Raw genomic sequence first — 26299 nt, forward strand, 5'->3', positions numbered from 1 at the left:
TTGGAGGGAAAGTTATGACCAACCTAGATAGCATATTCAAAAGCAGAGATATTACTTTGCCAACAAAGGTCCATCTAGTCAAAGCTATGATTTTTCCAGTGGTCATGTATGGATGTGAGAGTTGGACTGTGAAGAAGGCTGAGCGCCAAAGAATTGATGCTTTTGAACTGTGGTGTTGGAGAAGACTCTTGAGAGTCCCTTGGACTTCAAGGAGATCCAACCAGTCCATTCTAAAGGAGATTGGTCCTGGGTGTTCTTTGGCAGGACTGATGCTGAAGCTGAAACTCCAATCCTCTGGCCACCTCATGTGAAGAGTTGACTCATTGGAAAAGACCCTGATACTGGGAGGGATTGGGGGCAGGAGGAGAAGGGGACGACAGAGGATGAGATGGCTGGATGGCATCACCAACTTGATGGACATGTGTTTGAGTGAACTCCGGGAGTTGGTAACGGACAGGGAGGCCTGGCGGGCTGCGATTCATGGGGTCGCAAAGAGTCGGACACGACTGAGTGACTGAACTGAACTGAACTGAACTGAACTCCTTTCTACCATCTTAATTCCATGATGACCCAGTGATGAGTAAGGAAACAGTCATGCTAGGAGCCAGCATGAGGTATCCTGTCCTCTGGCAACAGAGGCCAGAATGTCTGCTGAATCAGGGAAGAAGAATTTAAATCTAGTAAAATCACCTCAGTTTGAAATCCAGCAACCCCAAACCAGATATTTATAAATAGAATTGTGGCATGTGGGAATCAGAAAACAACTTAGTGATCACTTTGGCCAGCTGTTTTCAAACTTTAGGACCCCTTTGCTGCTGCTGCTGCTGCTGCTGCTAAGTCACTTCAGTTGTGTCTGACTCTGTGCGACCCCATTGACGGCAGCCCACCAGGCTCCCCTGTCCCTGGTATTCTCCAGGCAAGAACACTGGAGTGGGTTGCCATTTCCTTCTCCACGGCATGAAAGTGAAAAGTGAAAGTGAAGTCACTCAGTCACGTCGGACTCTTCGTGACCCCATGGACTGCAGCCCACCAGGCTCCTCTGCCCATGGGATTTTTCAGGCAAGAGTACTGGAGTGGGGTGCCATTGCCTTCTCCATTAGGATCCCTTTGAGGGTTTGTCAAAATGCAGATGAATGCTCAAAGTTTCTAATTCCAAGCATCTGGGGTGAGGCCTGAGAATTTGCATTGCTAACAAGTTCCCAGGTGACGATGATGCTTCTGGTTTGGATACCACACCTTGAGAACCACCAATTTAGACAATGCTCTGCTTTACAGTTAAGGAGGTTGGAGTGGAGAAGTTAGTGGATTGTCCGAGGTGATTGGACTGACCAAGAAAATGGAAGAGCTCAAACTGATTTCAGTTCTTTGGAGTTTAGGTTCATAGATCTTCTTTCCATTTCACCTTTAAAGCCACAAATTAAGTGTAGTATTCACAATAATAGTATTTGCTTGGAGACAACAGGGCATTAAGGACTCCATTAAAGCCTCTTTGCTTTCCCACTAGGTGACTGCTGACTCTGGGGACTCATGTAACCTCTTATTGTCTCAGTCTCTGTAAAATGGGATGCCATCTCACAGACGGTTTGTGAGGATTAAAATATAATATTGATATTATATAGAGTTCTTAGAACTGTGTCTTGGAAACTGTTGGAATTACTATTATTAAATATTATTTTCAAGTAATTGAAAATATTTTCTATTACTGGTCAAACTGGCTGGCATGAGAATAATAAAGGTGAATAAGAGAGAAAATTTTCAGGATGTGGCTCCTAGAGCAGATGATGTAGAATAATTAGAGTTTAGATCTTTTCAGTTATGTGCTCCATCCCTTTCTCATGTGAGGAACAGTGAAGTCACAGAAAGATGAAGTGATTTGTCAAGCTTTTATAGCTAATTAGCAACATTGCCTGTCCTAGAACTCAGTTTAATCAATAGCTTTCTCTGCCTATACAATATTTGTGAAACTAGCATCCACAGACAGATTTGTCTCCATTTCCCAATGTTGGGAATTTAGCTGAATTATTTGGTTGACAGTGGATGGCCACTTTGATGTAATTTTTTTTATTTGCTCTGAATGCTTTTTTTCCTGAACCCTTTTTATTTTTGGTTATCATTGTGATTCTGCATAGGGTAAAAGGAGATAACTTCATTTGCATTACGTTCTAAAAATACTCGGAAGAGGATACCTGTTCTTGTTTCTCCACACTTTCTCCTGAGTCTTCCTTGTCTTGAGATGAGTCAATGCCGTGGAAAGCAAATTATTATTCAATTTAAAAATAGGCACTCATTTAAAGTATCTGAATTCCAATTTGGACAGCAAAAGGTTAATAGTGCATAGAAAAAAATTCCAGCAGCCCACAAATCTAAGCATAATTATGTATGAACATGAGGCTTTTATTGCTGTCAAAATTAATCACTTTTCAACTTCCAGCTGTTAAAACCCTTCTGGCAGCTCTCCAAGCAATTCCCCTACAGTTACTTTTCCTTCAATTAAATTCTGGTGCAGTTCACAGTCTCTTGTTACATAAGCAGCAAGTTAAAAATGGACTTCTTGGGGTTCTCTTCTACTTTTTTTGTTGTTGTTGTTATTTGCTTGAAACTAGAAAATGACAGAATGTGAAGTTTGTTTCTCTTACTCTTTTCAGCCCAACTTTTACTTAAGCTTCAAGCCTAAAAAAACAGTCAACATGGGATTAAAGTCTTCGTGTTGATTATAAAGCACTTTATGCGTCTGTGGTGATTTGTAATAATTTTTATTAGCCATTGCTCTCAGTTGCCCTCTGAGGTAAATGAATGTGGTTATGTTTGCTCTGTATAATCCCACTTGCTTTTCTCCCCCAGACACTTTGCAGGAAAGACGGTTTACAAATCTGCACTGAGTTTAGTCCCTGCGTTATGCTATTGCTTAATTATAGGAGAGAATTAAGAATTAAGTGCTTCTCCTTTGACTGAGTGAGCAGGTCTGTCATGGTGGAAATACTATTAGGGAGAGAAGCCCTCTGAGGGGCCTGAAGCTGCCCAGCTTCCTGGTAGCTCCTGTGGTGGGCTGGACCCCTGATTCCAGAAGCTACTGCAGAGAGGCTGGTTGAGCTGTGAAGGGCAGAGCAAACTATGGCCATTGAGTTGAGTATGAGTTAAAGGATTAAGAAAAGGGCCTGTATACTATTTATTTTGATTTTGAGTGGAAATGAATCCAGTTATCTGCCTTCGTTTGGCCCAGAACTGAGTGCTTGCACATGGATAATGTGTTGGAAGTGTGCTTTCCACTTCTCATCCCTGTGATTCCCAAAGACTGGTCCTTACATCCTTTCCTGAGCTCTATAGGGATGAATGAGGGCTAAAGCTGTGCTCAACAGGGACTGGGAATCCTGACCCCTCTAACCTCCCCTGTATATCAGGGCACAGGCTTTCCCACATTCCAGTTAGTTTAGCCAGTTTCATTTCCCTGGTTTGTCTCTCTCAAGCCCTTCTGAGGGTGCCCTTTGAGTTCTGGGGTAGAGAGTGCCTTCCTTGGCAGACCTCTGTACCTTCCTGTACCTTCCTGCTGCTCCTCTTCACATTGTCACTGTCTGGCAGGCAGAATGCTATAATGCGTAGATGTCTCTAGTTTGCAGTCTCTGTCATTTCTGCCATCAGCCTCTAATCTCATGCAAAACTAACGCATTTCCAGATGTCGGTCCTACCTGAACCTTTCTACTTAGTAGTAACAGCTGGTGTGAGATCTGAAACTGGGCAGGGGGTATGAAGGTGTCTTTGTGTCAGGAATGAAAGAATATAGATGCATGTCAAAGAAAAAGTAAGACTGCTGCAAGCTCCTTGTAATGCCTGTCCCTTTCAGGGTGGACCTGCAGTTCTGTACCCCAACGTTTATGCAATGGGCAAGAGAGACAGCAGACATAGGAAGCATCTTCTTTCTACCCTCATCCACCCTCCAGAGTGGCTTGTCACTGAAAACTTGGGCTTTGAAGACCTGAGCCAGTCATGATTAAGGATATCGAGTAAGATTCCTTGTTCAGACTGGAGCCTTACTGGGCAGTGGATTGGAGAGTCACCCTGGTTAACCATGGTCTGCGGTCAAGCCATATTCTTGCTCACCAAGCACAAGGAAGTGGCTCAAGGTTTGAGCACCTTGGCAGGAATATGGAGAAGGGACAAATTCACCAGGAAGTCATCAGTGTCTCTCTTTACGGCAGTTTGCAATGCAGGGAAAAAATCCGTGCCAATCCTTCCCTCTCTCCTTTGTAAATTAGTGGGTTGCTTTGCTCTAGTGTCATTGAGTTGATTCACCAAGGGCAGAGTAATTTGGACAAAATCTTCCTAAGTCTGATTTGATGGCCTAGAGAGGACTGGGTTGATTAAGACCTGCTCAACTCTGATAACCAGGGGCCAAGACTCTTCCACTGGGAAGCTGCCAAAGCATCCAAGAGAAAGGATGGAGGTCATAGCGAGAGGGCGAGGCCAGGAAGGACTGCTCATGAAGTCTTGCCCTTCTGTTCATTGTTTAATATACTTTCTTTTTGTAGGGCATTTCTTAAAACTGCCACATGCATCATTTTCGTTAACTGGCTTGTATAACATGCGCGGATATTATCATCCAATGTAAATACCTCACAAGTATTTTATGCGCTGTTTCCTTAGTTTCATAGACTCTATGATTCTAACACTAAATGTCTCACTAAACTCTACCTGGTGGTAATTAAAAACAAATATATATGCAATCAACAAGTTGGGGAGAAGTTCTGTTTGGAGTTAGAGTCACTTTGCAGTTGGCAAAATATGGTTCCACTAATTTATATTGCTCTTATTCCATCTGCTTTCTGGTTTAAACTGTCCTGGATTACCTCAGACTCTGTGTATGCCATATTTTCCATTTACAAAATTTTCCTGCGTGATCCATTTTATTTTTCGGAGAGCCCTTGAAAAGTGATATTGGTTAGTGTCAAATGTACAGGTCCCAGTTTTATGTGATATGATTGCTGATCTTACAAATGGATAATGAAGCTTAAAAAGATAACCCAGGGGGTACTTTTAGAGCTACAATGCATGTGCCAAGGACTCAGTGCAAGTTATGCCAACAAATGGGTAGCTCGGGGCAGCTGGTCTTTGTGGAGACACAGCTTACGTATTTGTAAGCAAGCTTTTCTGAGGCCTCTAACTTCCTACCACCACTCTCTGGTTATGCTAAAATGTATGCTGCCTACATGCCTTCATGGAACTGCTTATTTTTTACAGAGCCATAGAGGCGTGAATGTTTAGAAATTTTTTCTTCACTGCTCAATTATGCAAGGCGAGTAGAGACGAGTGAAAATGTTGAATATAACTGGGAAACAGTGCTGCACGGAACACGGCCTCACAGTGTAGTTTAGGAATCTCTATGATTCTGGGCTGGAGACTGAGGGTGAGGGGGTGGTGCCTGCCCACCGGGATCTGGCATGTCTCCTATCTAGGAGATTCATTTGCCAGCAGTTACTGGCACCCACTTTTGGTCACAGGATTGGGGAAGAAAGGTAGAGATGGAAATCTCAGAGTGAAAAGACTCATCAGTTGCAGTCATATTGCCTGAGGGTTATTTGTTTATTTATTTTTGATGTGGACCATTTTTAAAGTCTTTATGGAATTTGTTGCAATATTGTTTCCATTATGTTTTGATTTTTGGCTGAGATGCATGTGGGGTCTTAGCTACCTGACCAGGATAGCTGCAGGATTAGCTCCAGGATTAAATCTGCATCCTTGGCATTGGAAGGTGACGTCTTTTTTTTTTTTTTAATTTGATTTGATTTTTTTTAACCTTTTTATTTTGTATTGGGGTATAGTCGATTAACAAACAATGTTGTGATAGTTTCAGGTGACTAGGGAAGGGACTCAGCCATACACATACATGTATCTGTTCTCCCCCAAACTCTCCTCCCATCCACGCAGCCACGTAACATTGAACAGAGTTCCTTGTGCTCCACAGCAGGTCCTTGCTGGTTATCCATTTTAAAAATAGCAGTGTGTGCATGTCCATCCCAAACTCCCTAACTACCCCTTCCCCACACTGGACCGCAAAGTCTTAACCACTGTACTGCCAGGGAAGTCCTTTGCCTGAGTTTTCAAGTGATAAGGAGAATAGTTTTGAAGACAAAAAATGACGGACTCTTTTCTTGGCAATAGGCATTGTTTGGAAGACAAATGATTTGAAACTGTTTTCTTTGGGAACATTATCAAAGGTTTTCTTTGTTCCTCTTTGAGCATGTGACCTTGTTATTTTGTTTAGTTTTTAGCCTAACTGCCTTCCATTAAATAATAGCAATACCTTACATTTGAATTCAACTTTGTTGTTTCCACATGACTTTCTTAGCCGTTATCTCATTCCCTACTTGAATAACTTGAATGTTTCTATAAGCAAGACTTAATTGGAGCCAGAAGGGAAGTGCTGTTTATGTCACTGACTGTCACTTGAAAACTCAGGGCTGTACAGTGGTTAAGACTTTGCAGTCCAATGTGGGGAAGGGATAGTTAGGGAGTTTGGGATGGGCATGTACACACTGCTATATTTAAAATGGATAACCAACAAAGACCTACTGTAGAGCACAGTAAATTAAGATAAAAGTCCAGGGTCATAAGACACATTGAATCCGTCTTGTGCATCCTGATATTGTGTTCATCCTTCCTGAGAAGGCAGCATTTAATCCTGCTCATGACCTGTTGGCTTGGGCTTCCCTGGTGGCTCAGCTGGTGGTAAAGAATCTGCCTGCAATGTGGGAGACCCAGGTTTGATCCCTGGGTTGGGAAGATCCCCCAGAGAAGGGAATGGCTACCCACTCCAATATTCTTATCTAGAGAATTCCATGGACAGAGGAGCCTGGTGGGGTGGACACCACTGAGTGACTAACACTTTCAAAACTTTTTTCATGATCTACTGACATCCTTCATGAAGATGGTTCCATCCATGGTCCAAGTGGGCTGTGCACTGAGTTCGCCTCAGTAGACACCTGTGGGTTGTTCTTCAGTTTGTAGCTGAAATAGCATTTGTCCCAGCAGGTTATTCCTATCTTGCTTGTTAGATTTTCTGGATAATTCACAGCCTTTGCTAGAAAGAAACCTGCACAGTCCTCTTTCTGAAGTCTCACCAGTCTGCCAGTGGCATTCAGGTGCCTGGCTAATTTGAATTGCTTAAAGCTGTGCTTCTGGGCACCTGACAAGTGCACCTCTGGCTTCAAAGTGAGCATCTGCCTTGACTAACCCTCCATACGAACCCGCACGGTTATTAGTATTCTTTCTTCCCCCTCAGCCCAGCTCAGCAACCAGGGATTTGTGTTCAGAGATGGGCCATCACCCCTCAACTGGCAGCTTGGCTGCATTCCAGGAAATTTGGTATTGCTGTCTTGTTGGCTGACATTCTGAAAGCTTTAGAGATGAGGCTGGGTTAACTGGTCAAGGGTGACCATGGGACATCTCAGTTTTGCTCACCTGTAAAGGTGGTTTCTGTGCTCTTGAATGTCTTAAGGGGCTTGAAGCTAGATCACTGCGATAACCTCCCTAAGAGTGTGCTGGCTTTCTTGAAGGTGCAAAGCACTGAAGGTATTATTTGCCTACTTTTTTCTTCTCTCCTTCCCAATTGCCAGAGCTTGACAAGAATGCCCAAGACTGTATGCTTGCAGTTTAAGTCAATTGCTCGTGAGTTGACGTACAAGCATCTCTAGAAAGAGTTCATCCTCTTGGGTTTTAGAAATGTGAGCTTAGGCAGAGGATCCCCTTTATCCCCTCTGTGTATTTCCCAAGCTCCCAGCAGAATGTCTAATCTGGGATGGTTTATCTTCGGCTCCATTCAGTCCCCATTACAGAGGATTTTCTCCTTCCACCTCCCTGCATCCTTCCTAGGCCCAGTCCCTCCCAGCCTCACTGTTCTCTGCCATGTACCCCAGCCTGATCTGACATTAAGAGCATCTCTGGGTCATTCTTGGACTCATGTCCTCTCAAAATTTACCTGGCTCCTTCCCTTGGCAGCCTTGCCCTTTCTGTTTATGACCAGGCATACTTTTCCTCTAAAAATTATCCCTTTGAAAAGTTGTTCTCTTTAAAATACTTGTCACTCTCGTCACTCTTACGTCACCACTGTTTCCTCCTAACATGTGCTGAGCACCTACCTTCTGCTAAGTCTTGTGGACACACAACATACAAAGAACCTCTGCCTTGGGAGGGTTTATAGTCTGATTGCAGGAAAGCATTGCTGTCTTGCTTCTAGAATGAAACACTTATGGTTCTCGTAGGGAAATTATGGGAGTATGAGGCCTTAGTCCAATGGTACTTTTGATAGGCCGATGGGGAAGCAGTCAGAAGAGGCAGGAACATTAAAATCACATCTCCTACAATTTTACCTCTTCTTTTTTCACCCTTTTCTGCTTGATGACCCTGTAATAATCACAGACAATGAAACGGCAGAGGATCAGCTTGGGGGTGGGCTTGTCTGCTGCTGGGGAGGTTCTGTTGGAGCTTCTGTAGCTCATTCGAAATTACTTATGTTGAGACCGGAGGACAGCAGAAGTGATGGAAGAGACGCATAGACTATCGGAGCAGGGATCCTGCCAAGCAGAGACAGGATACGACAAGACGCTCAAAAGCAGAAATCTTCCCATGTCTGTAACATTTCCAGCTGGAAAACAGATCAGAGCTACACATTCCAGCTATGCTCAGGAAGCACTGAAATATCCAAGTACTAATCATCTAGGTATGCTAACTGCAGCTCAAAATAATTCTGGGGTTGCCAGTGCCATATGCCTTGTAGGCTTCCAATTAACTGTGCTCACTTCTTTCTTTTTCTCCAAGGGCCAATTACTGGGGAAAACACACATTTCTGCCCTCACCTCCATCCCCAACCATTCAGAGAAAGGTTGTTATACACAAGAATGTCTGACCATTACAATAAGCCATTAAGTCATTCAAATGTGGGTGTTGGAAGAATTTAACTCTTGAAATGTGGATTAAAGACTTACAGTCTATGAATGTAGAATTTTAGTTAGTGCCAAGAGTTAGAGAAAACCCTAGAGAGGGATGGCCACTCATTCCAGTTTAACTAGGATGCCCTTGGTCCCAGGGTAATTATTAATAACATCGCCTCTTTTCTCCCAGAAGTGCCAGTTTGGACAAATGTTACAGTTATTTTTGCCTTAAGGATTATACAGTTCAGTTTTCAGTTTGGTTCAAATTTAACGCAGCATTTACTTTTCCTCCTCCTTCCAAACAAGTGATCATGTGTTTACTCTCCACATTATTGGTGATGAGGTACTCATTACATTGTAAGGAATCTGTCATTGTTATGGAATTCTTGGTTCTGCACCAAAATCTGCCTTCCCATAGCCTTTACCTCTTGATTCTAGTTCCTTCTTCCTGAAGGAACAATATAGGACAAGCTCTTCCACAAAATATTTTCCATGTTGGTTTATTTGTGGTATGTTTTTCAAGAACATACTCATGTTTACTTAGGTTACCTTTTTCAACATTTAAAATTCCAAGGAGCCTGTTGTAATTTGGGGGCGTTACATCTTAAAGAAAAAGGCAAGCATTTCCCTAGGCTCTGTCACTAAACCCCTAAGCAGAAACCATGCACATTTATTTGGGGATAGTGCATAAAAAAGAAAGCAGGGGTTAGTAACAAAGTAACAATGCCACCATCCTGTGGCGGCAGTTTTTTTTTAATGTAAATTTTTATTATGCAGTTAAATGACTGATAATGTCTCTAGAACTTTATAGGCAGGAAACAAGCATACCATGAAGAAATGAGGCTCCCTTTAAAGACTATTTCAAGTAATGGCAGAAGTAGAATGCACATGTCTTGTTTTTAAAATTATTTTATTTTTTATGATTGTAAAATAGTATATAAGACGATTGTTGGAGATTTAGAACATCTCAAAATATAAAGAAGAAAGTTCTGCTTGTGCCCACTATCAGAGATAATACTCCTGTTATTATTTTGGGTGTGTATTCTTTCATTCCTTTTTCTATGTACTTGGTAAATACATAATTTAATGAAATGAGGATCATATTTATATAGTTTTCTCTACTGCTTTTGTATTAATATCATCTAATAATCATTCTCCCATATCATAAATGAGCCATAAAACCTGGTGCATCTTGCACTTTTCTAGAGTCTTCTATTGTTGAATATTTAGATTATTTTTAACTGTTCCAGGAATGCTATAGGACACATCCACAAATCCTTGTCAACCTCACTGATTATTCCCTTAGAATTTGTTGTTCAGTCACTCAGTCATGTCCTACTCTTTGTGACCCCATGCACTGCAGCACACCAGGCTTCTCTGTCCTTCACCATCTCCTGGAGCTTACTCAAACTCACATCCTTTGAGTTCGTAATGCTATCCAACCATCTTGTCGTCTGTCGTCCCCTTCTCCTCCTGCCTTCAATCTTTCTCAGCATCAGGGTCTTTTCTAATGAGTCAGCTCTTCGCATCAGGTGGCCAAAGTATTGGAGTTTCAGCTTCAGCATCAGTTCTTCCAACGAATATTCAGGATTGATTTCCTTTAGGATGGACTGGTTCCCTTAGAGTAGACTCCTATAAGCGGAGATTCTGCTTAAGAATTGTTTGTCTGTTTGGGCTACCATAACAAAATACCGCAGATGGGGTGACACCCATAACAGAAATTAATTCTCTGAGTTCTGAAGGCTGCAAGTCCCAGCTCAAGGTGCCGGCTGATTCCATGCTTGGTGAAAGCCTTCTTCCTGCCTTGTGCGTGGACAACTTCTCACACTGTCCCCACGTGGCAGAGTTCTGTGTACGTATAAGGGTACCAGCCTTGTGGGATTAGGGCCTCACCCTTATGATCTCATTTAACCTTTGTCGCCTCCCCATCTCCAAATACCAGGAAAGACTGAAGGTAAAAGGAGAAGGCGGCAGCAGAGCATGAGATGGTTAGCTTCACTGACTCAAGAGACATAAATTTGAGCAAACTCCAGGAGATAGTGGAGGACAGAGGAGCCTGGCATGGTGTATTCCATGGAGTCATAAAGAGTTGGACATGACTTAACGACTGAACAACAAACCATCTCCAAATACAGTCATGTTGGGTAATTAGGACTTCAACATATGGATTTTGAGAAGGACACAAATATTCAGTCCACAGCAAGAACACAAGTCTTTTTCATCCTCTTGATCTATAAATATCAGTTTAGAGCTTCATAGGCAAGGTATGTAGAGCTCCTTTTAGGCATACTCTCAACAGAGAGCTTCATCATTAAAGAAAGAAAAATCTGTAGCTAACCTGTTTTTAGAAAAGTTGTTCATTGTTGGCAGTTGAGTTTCTTTGATTCCTAATAAGGTATTTTTCATATGCTTCTGTGTTATTTCTAGTTCTTACTTCACGAATCAACTCTTCAAGCTTGCAGTTATTGATTCAAGTTTGCCTATCAATTTGTGTGGACTATTTAAGGAGAAATAATAAATGACAGCCGATGCTACCTGGTGTTACTATGTGTCATTATTGAAGACAAGCACATTACACATTATATCTCCTTTATGGCCCTCAAAATGCTCTGCTTATTGTTTTAGAACCCCATTTTAGAGACAATAACTCCAAGACATGGAGAAATTAAGCAGATTTCCTATGTGAGATGCTTCCTGTGTGAGCCTTGTAAACTATCCCCAGGCTCATTGCTTTGGTCCTGTTAGGGGAAACACTGACTGAAGCCGCACGCCCAGACCAGGCACCGCAGAAACCATTTGCATGAGTTGTTTTACACCAGGAGATCCTGGTAAGGAACACATAACTAACAAGCCACCACCAACTGGAAGAATTTGGGGAAGGTCAAAAGCAGACAGGAGACACATCCGTGTGTCCCCCCAGAATCCTTCTCACTGGAATCCATCTTGGCTGAGCGATGTGTGCACATTACCAGCAAGGACCCTGAGTGAGAATGATTGGCCAGGGGCGACTCAGAAGCTAACCGCATCACCTGAACCCAAGGCTGTAAGCCACATGACAGAGCAGTTCTCCTGGGTTCTCTCACCCTCCTGCTCTCTGCCCAGATGCCCCATGCCAATAAAGTCTCTTGCTTTGTCAGCACGCGTGTCTCCTTGGATAACTCATTTCCAAGTGTTAGATAAGAGCCCACTCAGAACAAATGTTTTGACCTCCTTCTTGTTTTCCCCAAATTTCAGGAGAGCTTTTTCAAATTCTACATGTCACAGGCTTGATTTCCCACCGTCTGGCTTACAGTCTTCAGGGCTGACTTAGTTCTCTTATTGTACTGTCGGCCTCCCAGCCTCACCCAGCTCCCCACCCATCTGGCTCATTGTTTCTGGATTCCATTGTCCTGTCTTTTCATCTTATCATCCTACTTTCTGCTCCTTTTTCAGAGAAGTCACACATTCTTAGGTCCTATTGAAGATACAAAAACCTTTCAAAGTATTTTCTCACTTTTTTTTTTTGATAGTAAATTATTTTCAAGATATGTTTATCTCCTTGATCTTTAGGATATTGTTCCCTTTCTCTGGAGCTTTGGCATTTTCCCCATAGACCTCCTATTCAGCTTATTGTTTATTAATCTTCAGATTAGGGAGGTTCCCCCTGGATTTGGGGTTTGCCAACAGATGACAGATTTTGTGGTTCTGCTGCATAGAAATGGAATCCTCTCATCCCACTGCCTGATTCTTTGACACTCTGAAACTGAGGGTGGAAATGTACAACTCCCGCATGCCCTACTGTTAGTTTCCTACAGCTTTTTTCTTACTGGTATATAGCTTCAGTGTGTGGACTGCACCCTAGAGGATACAAAGCCTCAGGAGAGACCCCTTCCACTTACTGCTTAGGTTTCAGTCCACCGATGTGACAGAAAATTTGAGTGGGACAAGATTAGTGAGAAAGGACAGGATGGGGAACAAATGATTTTTTAAAAAAATACTTATTTTTCAGTTGAAGGATAACTGCTTTATAGAATTTTGTTGGTTTCTGCCAAACATCAACATAACTCAGCCATAGGTATACATATGTCCCCTCCCTTTTGGGACCTCCCTCCCCATCCCACCCCTCCTCCAGGTTGATACAGAGCCCTTGCTTGAGTTCCCTGAGTCACACAGCAAATTCCCACTGGCTGTCTATTTCACGTATGATAATGTAAGTTTCCATGTTACTCTCTCCGTACGTCTCACCCGCTCCTTCTTTCCTGCTCCCCCATGTCCATAAGTCTGTCCTCTACATCCGTGTCTCCATCACTGCCCTGCAGAAAATTTCATCAGGACCATCCTTCTAGATTCCATATATCTGTGTGTCAGATCTTTCTCTTCCGGACTTACTTCACTCTGTATGATAGGCTCCAGGTTCACCCACCTCACTCGAGCTAACTCAAATGCATTCCTTTTTATGGCCGAGCAATATGCTATTGTATATATATACTACAGCCTCTTTATCCATTCATCTGTCGATGGACATCTGGGTTGCTGCCGTGTTCTCGCTGTTGTAAATAGTGCTGCAATGAACATGGGAGTACATACGTTTTTTTCAGTTTTGGTTTCTGCAGAGTATATTCCTAGTAGTGGGATTTCTGAGTCATGAGATGCTTTTATTTCTAGTTTTTCAAAGAATCTCCGTACTATCTTCTATAGTGGCTGTCTCAATGTACATTCCCACCAACAGTGCAAGAGGGTTCCCTTTTCTCCACACCCTCTCCAGCATTTATTGTTTGTAGAGTTTTTGATGATGGCTATTCTGATTTGTGTGAGGTGATATCTCATTATAGCTTTGATTTGCATTTTTCTAATAATGAGCAATGTTGAGCATCCTTTCCTGTGTTTGGTAACACATGTATGTCTCCTTTGGAGAAATGTTTAGGTTTCTTTCCCACTTTTTGATTGGGTTGTTTATTTTTCTGGTGTTGGCTTGTATGAGCTACTTGTATATTTTGGAAATTAATCCTTTGTCAGTTGTTTCATTTGTTATTATTTTCTCCCAATGGGAACAAATAATTGACCTGTTATTCTGGCACCTGAAGAGAAACACTTGCGTAATTGAGGGAGGGTTATGCAATTTTCCTGTGGGCACTGACCCTGGATCTTGGAGGAAGGGCAGACAGTGGAGAAGGGCCAGGGGCCAAATGACTTTCTTTGCCATATGTGGGCTTTTCTGCTCAGGAGAGCAAGGATCGTCTGCCACTCACTGTTTCTCTGAATTCGCCTTCAGCCGTGCTGGAGTGGGTGGAAATTCTTTCCACATTTTGGCCATTCAGTTTTTGTGCTATTTTTGAGTTTCAGTCTTGAAAATGTGTTGTCATGTGTATGTCTAGCAGGAAATTAGTGGGGCAGGGACTGCTTGCCAGGTATCACTTTTAACTGGAAGTTCTTTACATTGTAGTTTTTTGCTCAACATGTCCTGCCTGCATGTGTGTTGAGGGCACTCAGCGTCAGAGTCATCCCTGACACCTCACTGACCCATTTGTCAATTGCCTGGTCTTTTCATCTGTGTGGACATCCTTCCATCCCCACTGCTCCTCCCAAGGTGCAGATCTACACTGTTTATCATCGGCTTCTGTGGTTGCGGATGCCTAGGCTCCTAGCCATCTGCCTCTTTTCTTTCCATCTTCTTCTTACTGTTAAATACACTTTACTTATGGACAGCTTGGGAGAGTTTCCTGGTTCCCCAAAGTTCTGCGGTGGCTTCTCTTTGTGATGCTGATAAATCCCTCATTAAGATTGATATTCTAGGTCCTCCGTGATCTGTACCCAATTCTAAACTCTATTTTTTTTAAGTTTTTTTTATATGAACCATTTTAAACATTTTCATTGAATCTGTGCAATATTGATTCTGTTTTATGTTTTGGCTTTTTGGCTTCAAGGCATGTGGAATCTTAGCTCCCTGCCCAGAGACTGAACCTGCACCCCCTGCATTGGCAGGCGAAATCTTAACCACTGGACCACCAGGAAGTTTCTCTCTCTCTCTCTCTCTTTTTTTTTTTTTTTTTTTTAAGATTTTTTGAAGTCCTAATGAAATCTTGTGGACAGAGGAGCCTGGCGGGCCACAGTACATGGGGTTGCAAGAATCAGACATGACTTAACGACTAAACCACCACCACCACCAAACTATTTACTATACCACTTTTCTCTTTCTAAATTACGTGGGCTACCATTTTCAAATGTGGTCTGTGTTGCTTGCCTCTTCGCCTTTACTTATGCCATTTCTTCTGAGATCCCTATTATTATTATTTTGCTGTAGTCTTATCCATCTTGTAGAACCTTGTTGTTAATAAAACATGATCTTCTGTATGAGGCTGGAATGCAGTCTCTTCTTTATCTGAGCCTTGACGTTTAGATCATCTAACTGATATATTCTGCTGTGTGTTGGAGTTCACATGGGCACATGTGTGTGTACTACCTGCTGTCTCCCTTTCTAGACTGTATGTTATTCTATCTTGGTAAGCCATGGTTTCCTGATGAATAGAATGAGGATAATCTTGGTGCTGAACTGGCACATTTGCGGTCTTGTTAAATAGCAGAGTGCATCTAGAGGGCTAAACACAGAACTTGCTTAACAGTAAGTGTTCAGTAAACACTGGTGGAGTCAATTGAACAAATGACTCTTCTGATTTCCCACCTTAATTCCATATTGTTTCAAATGTAAGACCTTTTACTGTCCTAAGTGAAAGCGTTAGTTGTTCAGTGATGTCTGATTCTTTGCGACCCCATGGACTGCAGCTCACCAGGCTCCTCTGTTCATAGGATTCTCCAGGCAAGAATACTAGAGTTGGGTGCCATTCCTTTCTCCAGGGGATCTTCCTGACCTAGGGATAGAACCCGGGTCTCCTGCATTGTAGGCAGATTCTTTACTTTCTGAGCCAGCAGGGAAACCCCCTTTACTATCCTAAACTCTGTGCAATTTGCAAGGTTTTCAGTCCCAGCTTCATGCTCCATTTTTCTTGCACATTGCCAGAAGGTTAGGGGCAAGGAGGGAACAATCAAATGGAACGACCATGAGTGAAAACCACAGGCACTGAACAGCTGGATAATGTGAAGAGACAAGCTCCGCTGAGTCTCCAGAAATGCATCAATCATTGGACAGTGGCAGTTTTTTGGGAAAGTTCAGAGATGCTTGAAAAGAAGCCAGAGTGCAGAATAAACTGATCCTTAGAGTTGGGTTTTCAAAACCAGTCTCCATCATGCCCAATACCCTTTGGAGAGATGACAAATTTAAGTGTAAACAGACCTCTTTGTTTTATTATGATCCTCAGGAAATTGGAGAGGTTTTTTTTTTTTTTTTTTTTTTTTTAAGCAGCTTAATAATAGAAATTGCCTCAGGGATTGGGCCTGCCATTGCTTTCCCCTTGCAATACTGTTCTCCCTAAGGGACCACGCAGCAGCCTCCCAGCATGAATATTGCAAAAGCCACTAATAATGGTCCTTCTCAGGTAACATTTTCTGGTATAAAATATCTTGGCTTAATATCGTCTAAATACATTGAAGCGTACTGTGGTCAACATGACAGCATTCTGACATACAATACTATTGTCTTTACTTCTGTCTTGGTTCCTGTGGTGTCAGAGGTCCAAAATGAGTCAAGATGATAAATCCTTGGCTAAGGCAGTGGAGACGCCATCACGGTACCTTGCAGGATTTAGAGTCTCTAGCCATTCTCAGGAGAGAAGCCATGCGTGATGTCAAGCATGTGTGCTAAGTTGCTTCAGTCGTATACAATTCTGTGCAACCCTATGGGCTATATAGCCTACCAGGGTCCTCTGTCCATGGGATTCTCCAGGCAAGAATACTGGAGTGGGTTGCCATGCTCTCCTTCAGAGGATCTTCCTGACCCAAGGATTGAACCTGTGTCTCTTATGTCTCCTGCACTGGCGAGTATGTTTTACCACTAGCGCCACCTGGGAAGCCCATTGTAAACCATAAAGCAATGTAAAAAACCCTGGATGAAGAGGATTCAGTCCTAATAACTCAGGACGGCAAAGCCAATGGGACTCAGGCCCAGCATTCAACCACAGTGGGCCTTTACACTAACTGACAGAAATTGAGCCACAGGGTCCTTAAGTGTGAGAGCTTGGGTGCTCAGTAGTGTTGGACCCTTGGCAACCCCATGGACTGTAGCCCGTCAAGCTCCTCTGTCCATGGGATTCTCCAGACAAAGAATACTGCAGTGGGTAGCCATTTCCTACTCCAGGGGATCTTCCCGACTCAGGGATCCAACTGGAGTCTCCTGCATTAGCAGGCGGATTCTTAACCACTGTGCCACCTGGGAAATCCCAGGGTCCTTAAGCGACCTTCCATATATGGACTTTCCAATTCCAAGATTGCTTTTGGTAGGAGAGGAGTTATGTCATGATGGTTAGGTCTCTGGAAGCCGCAGGTTTGGTGTTAAATCTTGATGAAGCCCTTTGGTAACTAAGATCCCAGACTATTGCTTACTCACTCTGAGCCTCAGTTTCCTGACCTGTAAGATGGGGCTAGTGATCAGTTTGCATATGCAGCTGCTCAGCTGACTTCCAGGGACAAAGTCTCTTTTGACAACTTCAGCATCGTCATTTTTTCACCTTCGTATTTGTTGCCTCATCTTAGAAGACGACTGTGGTTTTTTCAGATGTTGTCTTCATTTGTCATAGGAAGTGGGGAGTAGAAATGAGAGGTGACAGCAGGATTAAAAAAAGGAAAGTTTTGATGAACCTATTTGTAGGGCAGGAATAGAGATACTGATGCAGAGAACAGACGTGTGGGCATGGGGGAGGGGTGGTTGGGATGAACTGGGAGATTGGGAATGACGTGGGTGTACTGCCATGTATCAAATAAATAGCTGGTGGTAACCTACTATAGAGCTCAGAGTGCTCAGCTCTGTGCTTCGTGATGACCTAGATGGGTGGGATGGGGGGCAGTGGGAGGGAGGGCCAAGTGGGACAGGGTATTAGTGTAATAGAGCTGATTCCCTTTGTTGTACAGCAGAGACTAACACAGCATTGTGAAGCAATTATACCCTCCCGCCGCCCTGCCCCCAACCCCTGCCAAGGTGAACAGGGCAAAGGCCCATGTTTCAGGACTGCTCCTCTTTTCTCCAAAAAGGAAAAACTTGCCCCCAAGCTGTCAAATGATTTCTTCTTGTACTTCATTGGCCAGAACAGGGCTACATGGCCCCTCATCTGTGAGGGAAGTTGGCAGAGTCTCTTCCAGCTTTTGCAGTAGTGGTTAAAGGAGAACAGGTTGAGATGCTTTGGGGTCGGCCAGCAGACAGCTGTGCCACACTGGCCCCCAATGATGTCAGGATGTCACCAGCAGTTGAGTGCTATGCACAGAGCCTGACCCAGAGCCTGGGTTTGATCATTGTTAGTTATTATTCTGCAAGAACCTATTCCTCCCTTTGCACTGACTGAACTCCAGTGGTTTCCAACCATGTGGTACATGAACCTGAACCATTGCTATTCAGTAGTAGAAAGTTACTGGACTTCTTTTCTTTCGAGAAATGCATTGCTTCCTGTGCGTGCTCCCTCCGCTCACACTAGCTTCAGTTTGTTCAGGAGCTGTCACGTCGCGCATCTCTGGAGGGGAACCCGAGTGGCAGGTAGGCTGAGATTGTGGTGGATGAAGTGTGAGTCCAGCCCATAACCCTCTCTGACTCTGACAAAGCCGCAGGTAGTTCCTCAGGTGTGGGTTGCCACTTTCTGCCTGTGCCCTTCTACCCTGGCTTCAGCAGTTTGGATCCAGTGGGTGGTACCTGACTCGGAGGAAGCCAGCAGGAGGCTGCAGTGTGACTTCTGCCCAGTAAGAAAGCTCAGTGGTAATTAACTGACCCAATCAGCCCCTCCGTCTTAGAGTCACTCTTTGATTCCAGATTCTAGAAATGTCCAGAAGCCAAGGGCACACAGAGAGGAGACGAGGAAGCAGATGCCGAGCAGAAGCTGAGTAGGTGGAAGCCGTGAAGCGGATGGACAAGGTTGCGGCCTAAGCTGCAGAAACTGAACAGTGTCGAATTACCGTGATGGGAGCAGGAGCCTGCTCTGTGAGGGGCAGGAAGACCAGCTTCCGAAGCCACTGCTCTGCCTGAGGTTGCTGGGGCACCCCTGAATCTGGGAGCATGTCCCAACTGTCCTCTGCCTGGGCTGTTGCCTCCTTTGCCCCCCATGTGCCCCATTTTGAGCTAACTTGTAATGATGTTCCATCCTGGGAGCCGCAGAGCCTGTCTCCAAAGGAATTCTGATAACTTAGGCGTGACGGTGTGCTGCTCTGCCCCTCACGGAGTAAGAGGGTGACCGGCGTGCTGGCTTGTGCCTCCTTCTCCTGCACCTCCTACATTTGCTCGTTAGGAACAGCCGCTAGGACTGGCCGCCGCTCTGTCCTGTGCAGGCACAGCGGCTCGTCAGCCTGGGCACCAGGGCCCCGAGGCCTCCTGTTGGTTGACGGGGAGTCTCTTCGGAAAGGGATTCAGGGAAGACCGCTTGGCCACCAGACACCAGCTGTATTTTACATAATCCTTCCTAGGCCGTTGCTTGCGTAATTCGATTATTTGATTGACTTTACATTGTGCGGTGCTGGAAGAGGTGAAGAGACAACAGGTTTTTGGCTGTACCCTCTGGCCTGTTCTGTTCTGTCTTGTTGGCTTTAAGGATTTCATAAAGTTTTGTGTGGCTGCCAGCAGTCTCCCGGGGTGTTTTTTGCGAGCAGCCCTCTGTTCCCCAGGAGTGTGTCCTCCGAAGGAAGAGGGGTGGGGACCTAACCCTTCAGCTGCTGACAAGTGGGTGGGGTGTCCTGGCCCCCACCTCAACGAGTCAGAGAACTTAATGCTGATGATCGGCCTTCTCCCCTCCCTGGGAGAAACGGCTGCATTTGTTTGATTGGAGCAAACTTATTATGTCTGGTGGCTCGGACGCAAAGGAACCCAGAAATCCGCTTCCCTGACGTCTTGGCTCGGCTAATTTCAGGACAAGCTGTGAAGCCACCCTTGATCTCCATTTCCAGGCGTGTGTCTTCGTTATTAACTCAGAGCTCATGCTCTTTCTCGCGGGACTCCCATCCCTCTGCTGTTTATCATTGACACGTTTCCCTCTCCCCCTATCCTTTCAGCCCACACCGAACTTGAATAAGAACCCCTTGGCCGGTCAAGCACCCAAATTATGAAAGGTTTCCCACACGTGACTGGATGACATCCCCCACGCTGGGAGCAGGGCGGACGTGCTTTCTGGGGACCTCCACCAGACTCTCTGTCCCCCACCTTCACTGCTGAGCAGGCCACTGCAGCAAGCCTTGTGTGTGTGGGCAGGGCCCACAGGTGTGCGGGCTGGTTTGTGCCTGACATCTGGAGTGAGAGTCCAAATGCATTTTCACTTAGAAACAATATCCTTCATGGAGATTAGAAAGCCCACTCTCCCCTCATGGAGTCCAACGTCACCATGCAAGTTATATCAGTGATTTTAAATTCTGACCACCCATTAGAGTCCCCTGGGGATGCTTCTAAACCCTGCCTGGGTCCCTCAAGCAGAGAGGCAGATGAACCTGTCTAAGCAGGGGCCAGGCAGCGGTGCTCCTAACAAGTCTGCCCTGGTGGGGAATTGAACTGTGGGGACAAGATCGAGAGCCCTGGGATTTGTAGCAGGGCCAGGCTGCAGTGAGGCCCAAGGAGAGACTAGGGGCAAAATTCAAGGATCTGTCCACTCTCAGGGGTGCGAGTCAGCCCTGTTTTGGGGGTGACAGTAGGAACTCAAGCAACATTCATTGTTTGCATGGAGATGGGTTTATTGTTTAGTTGTAAACTTGCATGTAGTAAATACATTTCCAGGGCATGACCTATTTACAAGCTGGGGATTTCTCCTTTCCTCTCCTGTTTCTCTTTTAAAAATTTAAACGTGATTTTAATTATTTATTTGTCATTTTATTTATTTATTTTTAACTGGAGAGTAATTCCTTTACAATACTGTGTTGGTTTCTGCCGTATATCGACATGAATCAGCCATAGGTATACATGTGTTCCCTCCCTCTTGAGTCTCCCTCCTATGTCCCACTCCATCCCACCCCTCTAGGTTGTCAAAGAGCACCTGATTTGAGCTCCCTGTGACATACAGTAAATTTCTACTGGCTATCTATTTTATGCAGTACCCTTGCCTGGAAAATCCCATGGGCGGAGGAGCCTGGTAGGCTGCAGTCCATGGGGTCGCTAAGAGTCGGATACGACTGAAGCGACTTAGCAGCAGCAGCAGCAGCAATGTATGTTTGGGGTCTTCCCTGGTGTCTCAGCGGTAAAGAATCCGCCTGCGATGCAAAAGACGCAGGAGACTCCACGGGTTCAATCCCTGGGTTGGGAGGATCCCCTGGAGAAGGGCATGGCAACCCACTCCAGTATTCTTGCCTGGAGAATCCCATGGACAGAGGAGCTTGGTGGGCTACAGTCCATAGGGTTGAACAGAGTTAGACACAGCTGAAGTGACTGAGCATGTGCTGCTAAGTCGCTGCATACGTGCAATTTCTATGTTTTAAGGCTACTCTCAGTTTGTCCCACCCTCTCCTTCCCCTCCCTGTGTCCACAAGTCCGTGCTCTATGTCTGATGTCATATCTCTTTATAACTCTCTTTCCAAGTCCCAAGCCTCCTTCTTGTTTTATCTCTTCCCTCATTTCTAGCATTTTCTTCTCCGTTGCCTCCGCCCCTGCCCCCCTCCTCCAGGCTCTTCACTCTCTGTCTTCCCGTGTCCTTTGGCCTTTTCTTGGGCCTTCCCTTCCCACCAGTCTAGGCTTATCCACTTGTCTGGGATCCTTGTCTGTTTCTCCCTCTCTCCCTCCGCACACCCACCATCACCCAAGCATCAGCCAAACGGTTCCCGTTTAAAAAACTCTTTCGTTAACTGAACGTCGCTGAGTCCTGGGGCTCCAGCTGCTTTTTGTGAACCACAGCTCAGCCCCGGTTGACACCAGATGGCTCTTCTAGGCGGGGAGGGTGGGAGAGAGAGGAGGAAATAAAGATTGGTGAGGGTGGAAAGATTAAATTGTCACTCACCCTTCCTCCCCCGAAGCTACTCTGAGGCGTCAAGATAAACGCCTGCAAATGTTTTAAAACCTTGATTCCCGGTGGCCTGGGAGGCAGGTTTCCTTCCTGCCTGCCATCCTGTTCCTGGCCACACAGTCACCCAGTCTAATCCTGGGACCGTTCTGCCCTCTGGGTTTCCTTGAAAGATAAGTGGCGCTATCATCTTTTCCCGTGACCCCTCCAGCGCTCTTGGCACTTGTGCACTCAGGAATTAGCCGCCGTGCATCACAGCCGGGCTGGATCTGCAGAGCCAGGCCAGCATACCTTTTCCTGTGTGGGAAAAACGAGGATAAGGAAAAAAGCCTGAGGCCCAGATCATCAGGCTGGAGCTGTCGAAAGATTACCTTTCTCCCAGGCGTTGTCCACACAGGCGGAAAACGCAGCTCCCTGGGACTCTGTCCCCGAGTGGCCTGTGGGAGCCTTGCAGGGAGTGGGTGGGGAGTGGTGGGAGGCAGGCGGGGTTTATCCAGGGCTCTGCTCCCCTAACCACACAGAGTCACTTTGCAGCCTGGGCCCCTCCTCACCGGCTCAGCTCCCACCTGCACCAGGAGGCCAGACGCAGGTGGACACGAAGGGGAGGAGGCCACTGCCCAGCTGGTGGGACACTTGGCAGGGGCCTGCCAGCTCACAGGTAGCACAGCCTGGTGCGTCTGCGCACTTGGGGCCGGTCTCCAGGGCCCACCTTTAGATCATCCATCTTCGGTTAACACGAGAGGAACGTTGCCAAGAGCTGGGGCTGCCCCTGCCTACCTAAGAGCGTGGGGGCAGCATGGTGTTCCCTGACCCAGGCCCCTCTGTGGAGCCGGGAGGCAGGAAAGTGAATCGCGGGCGTCTTTCTATTTTCAATTTCCAGATGAACACTGGAAAATCCACGGACATCACTCCGGCCTCCCTGGCCTCTCCTTGTCACATCGGGGCCACCAGGCCTGCCGCCATTCACAGGCTCAAGCCTGCTCTGGTCTATCATCAGGAGGCAGTTATGGAACCGAGTCTAGCACCTCGGCTCCCAGGACAGCCTACAGAAAGCAGGACTGATCCTGGAGGCACCGGGCTCTCTGAGCAAGTTCCTCTCCCGAAGTCCTGGTGGGCTTTCTCCTTAGCAAGGACCGCATGTCCCTCCCGGCGTCCCTGCAGACACGTTTCCACGAACACGGTCTTGCACAGGTCAGACCTGGTTGGAAAGCTGCCCCAGGGAGAACCACCCTGTCCATCTTTCCCTCCCTTGTGTGGTGTTAAAACAAGGGCATGTAAAACACTCCTGCTTAACTGACCACATGTGTTCATCTCACTGCCTGCCGGAACCGGAGGTCTCGGAGTTATGGCCGAAGCCACCAAGCTGAGGACAGCAGGTTAGAAGCCTCCGTGGTCCTGTGAGAGCAGACGGGGGGCTGCTGGAGCGCGCCCTCTGGAGTCCAGCAGCAGGCGGCCCTGCCCGAGGACCATCCTTCACGGCCTGTAGAAGCCGGAGGAACAGACTCACAGGAAGGCGGCTTGCTGAGTGGTGACTAAGGGCTTCGAAGCACAGGGCTGCGGCGTTTCCCGGCCCCCAGCCCCGCCTCCGTCCCACGCTGTGCCCTGAAGTCAAGGGGTGTGTGCGCGCTCAGTCGTGTCTGACTCTGCAGCTCCTCGGACTGCAGCCCGCCAGGCTCCTCTGCCCGTGGAATTGTCTAGGCCAGAACACCGGGGTCAGGGAAGCAAGTCCAAGAGAATGCTCCCCAGAAACCCCCCTCCAGCAGCATCCCTGCTCTGACCTCTACATTCTAGAAAGAACTTCTCAAGAATCCCTCCAGCAGTCTCCTAGGCACAGAGCCTCTCATCTGCAGCCCGGAGGGGACATGTCCTCCTGGAACCCCCGCATCCCCATATTCCAGGAATGCAGGTCTCCCAGGCTCCCAGATTCCCTTCTGGGGCCTGCTCAGACCCGATCCAAGGTCCTCTGACCCGAGGTGGACGGGGCTCAGCCCTGGACCTGACGACAGTGATAGATGGGGCAGCTCTGGGGGGGCTCTGGGTGGAACCTGGGGATGCAGCCTGGGTGGCCACGTGTGTGCGCTTGAGCCATCCTACACACACACACTCACACACTCACACACACACACACACACACACACACCCCTCCTGTGTGTGCAGGATGGGATGAGGGCAGGAAGAATCACAGAGCAGGCTGTCTGCCAGGTGCGGGGTCTGGGGTTGGGTGGAATGCCTCTCTCAGCTTCAAATTCCAAGGAGATGGGGAATTCTAAATTCAAACTGACCTTCCAGGCCAACACGGAGGTATATTTGTAAAGGAAGGAGGTAAGAAGATATTTTATTCAACAGTATCATTAGCTAGATTTGTAACTTAAATGCTTGGACATTCGGCACATGGGGCTCCATGTGGACTCTTGCCCTGGGCCTTGTGGTACTGGGGGGTTGCCACTCAGGGGGACTGGCATGCCGACAGGAAGGGGCTGTGCTCTTGCTCTCTGGGTGGCTTGCTGGGAGCTACAAAGGAGCAGAGGCTCACCCAGTGCCTTGGGAGAGGGTGACACCTTCCCCTGAGAGGCGAGAGGCAGATGTGGACCCAGAGTGGGGAGGTCGCCTGGAGCATACTGCAGACGTGGGGCAGGGGGCCTAGCTGAAAGAGTCCAGCAGGGCAGGGTGAGAGGGCAAGATGGTTGTGGGCAGTCTGCGTACCCTCTGTTTGGTGTGGCAGGCATGTGTGAGCTTCCTGTGGGTCAGGAAGGCTTTGGCACCTTCAGGGGAGGACTTCCTGTGAGGGTCAGGGGCTTTCTACGAAGATCAGGGGCTCCCTGTGAAGCTCAGGGGCAAAGGTGGGACGCTGAGGGCATCCACACGAGATATGCCAGAATGTTCTTCGATCACAAGCTGGAACTGTGTTGGGAGGAGGGCCCTTGTTCAGGGTCTTCATGGGCAGCAGGTGATGCCTGTGACATAGAATGTTCAAGAGATCACTGCTAAGAGAACAAGCAAAACCCCAGAGTACCTCCTCATCCCCTCAACCCTGCTCTGACCCAGAAAGACCGAGAAGTAGGGAGAGGAGTGATGGGTGAGAAAAAGGGGAAGAAAGATTCCCACATCCCTCATCACTTCTCACCCAAGTGGAATTGGCCTCAGCTTCAGGAAGAGGCAAGTTTCAGTATGGAGGGACAGAGAAGTCTGGTCCTGGATGGGACATTTTAATGCCTGAAAAGCTCTTAATGGACCAAACAGGATTTGTTCTTATGGACGGAAGCAGCTCAGGAGGCTAGAGTGAACACACGAGGTTGTATGGGGGTGGGGAAGGGGGGCCTCACATTGTGAGACCTTGTGGTGGGGGGGGGATGACCTCTCTTCCTTTTGCACCTCAACAAGGGGATTAACCTGATTATGCTCTCAAAGATCCTGTGTTTATAATAACCCAACACCAAACTAGGGACCCCCTTTCCTTGGCCTCGAATCTGACTTGAACATCCTTTTTCAGGGAAAATGGATGCTGACTCGATAGCAGGTCCTTGAGTGTGGGTCACTTATGCTCTCTTTGTGTTGTCCTGAGGATGGTGCATCTGCTCATGAGGTGAGCAAGGGCCCGACAGACCCCTCATTTCCCTCGCCTTTCTCTTCCAGGTGATGTGTATCAACACTGTTCAAGGTGAGCAATGTCACTCAGTTTTGCGTGAGTGACACCTGTGCCTCAGTCTCCCTGGCCTTTTCTGGATTGGCTGCTGGGCTGTGTCCCGATGGTGAGCCTGGCCCTTTCTGCTGTGTCTTCAGTGAAATTTCACGCTTATGCTGAAAAGGGCAAAAGCTGCCAGCTCAGCCTCTTTCTTTAGCTCTCAAATCTGGGCATAAGATCCTCATGATATTTGGACAGTCAATATGTCCTTTTCTGCACACACGGGTGCTCAGGAGTGTCTAATTCTTTGTGACTCACCAGGCTCCTCTAGCCACCGAGTTTTCCAGGCAAGAATACTGGAATGGGTTGCCATATCCTTTTCTAATCAATGCTTATTGATGCATTATTTACTCTAGCATGATGATCAGGTGGCCAAAGATTATCTCTAGTACTGGCTCTTTTGTCTGTACGTACAATTTCTCAGCTCAGTCTTGAGTGCAGTGGGTTCACTGATTCCATCCAAGTTTGGGAGAAAAATGGGCTTTGCCGAGTAAGGGTCACGCGTGCTGGCCTGGACGCTCATGTATCCCCTTTGGGGAGTAGATTGTGCCTTTGGGGCTGAGTGTGGGGACAAAGGGAACACGCTGTCTTTTCCTTGTTACTTATTGTTCTCCATTAAAAGAGGCCTCTTCATGCCTCTGGCCAGAGAGATGGTGTCT

The 26299-nt window shown here is 46.4% G+C and overlaps 1 long non-coding RNA gene across 1 annotated transcript in view; it reads left to right on the top strand.

Annotated features, from left to right (window-relative positions):
• The first annotated feature begins 1502 nt into the window (after positions 1-1502).
• Positions 1503-26299, top strand: part of LOC138421714 (uncharacterized) — a 37512-nt gene continuing 12715 nt past the window's right edge. Inside the window, exon 1 of the long non-coding RNA XR_011249606.1 lies at positions 1503-1585. This is a non-coding gene — a long non-coding RNA (uncharacterized lncRNA). The remainder of the gene's footprint in view (positions 1586-26299) is intronic.

This window comes from Ovis canadensis, chromosome 16 (assembly GCF_042477335.2).
Source record: "Ovis canadensis isolate MfBH-ARS-UI-01 breed Bighorn chromosome 16, ARS-UI_OviCan_v2, whole genome shotgun sequence".
NCBI classification, from domain to species: domain Eukaryota; kingdom Metazoa; phylum Chordata; class Mammalia; order Artiodactyla; family Bovidae; genus Ovis; species Ovis canadensis.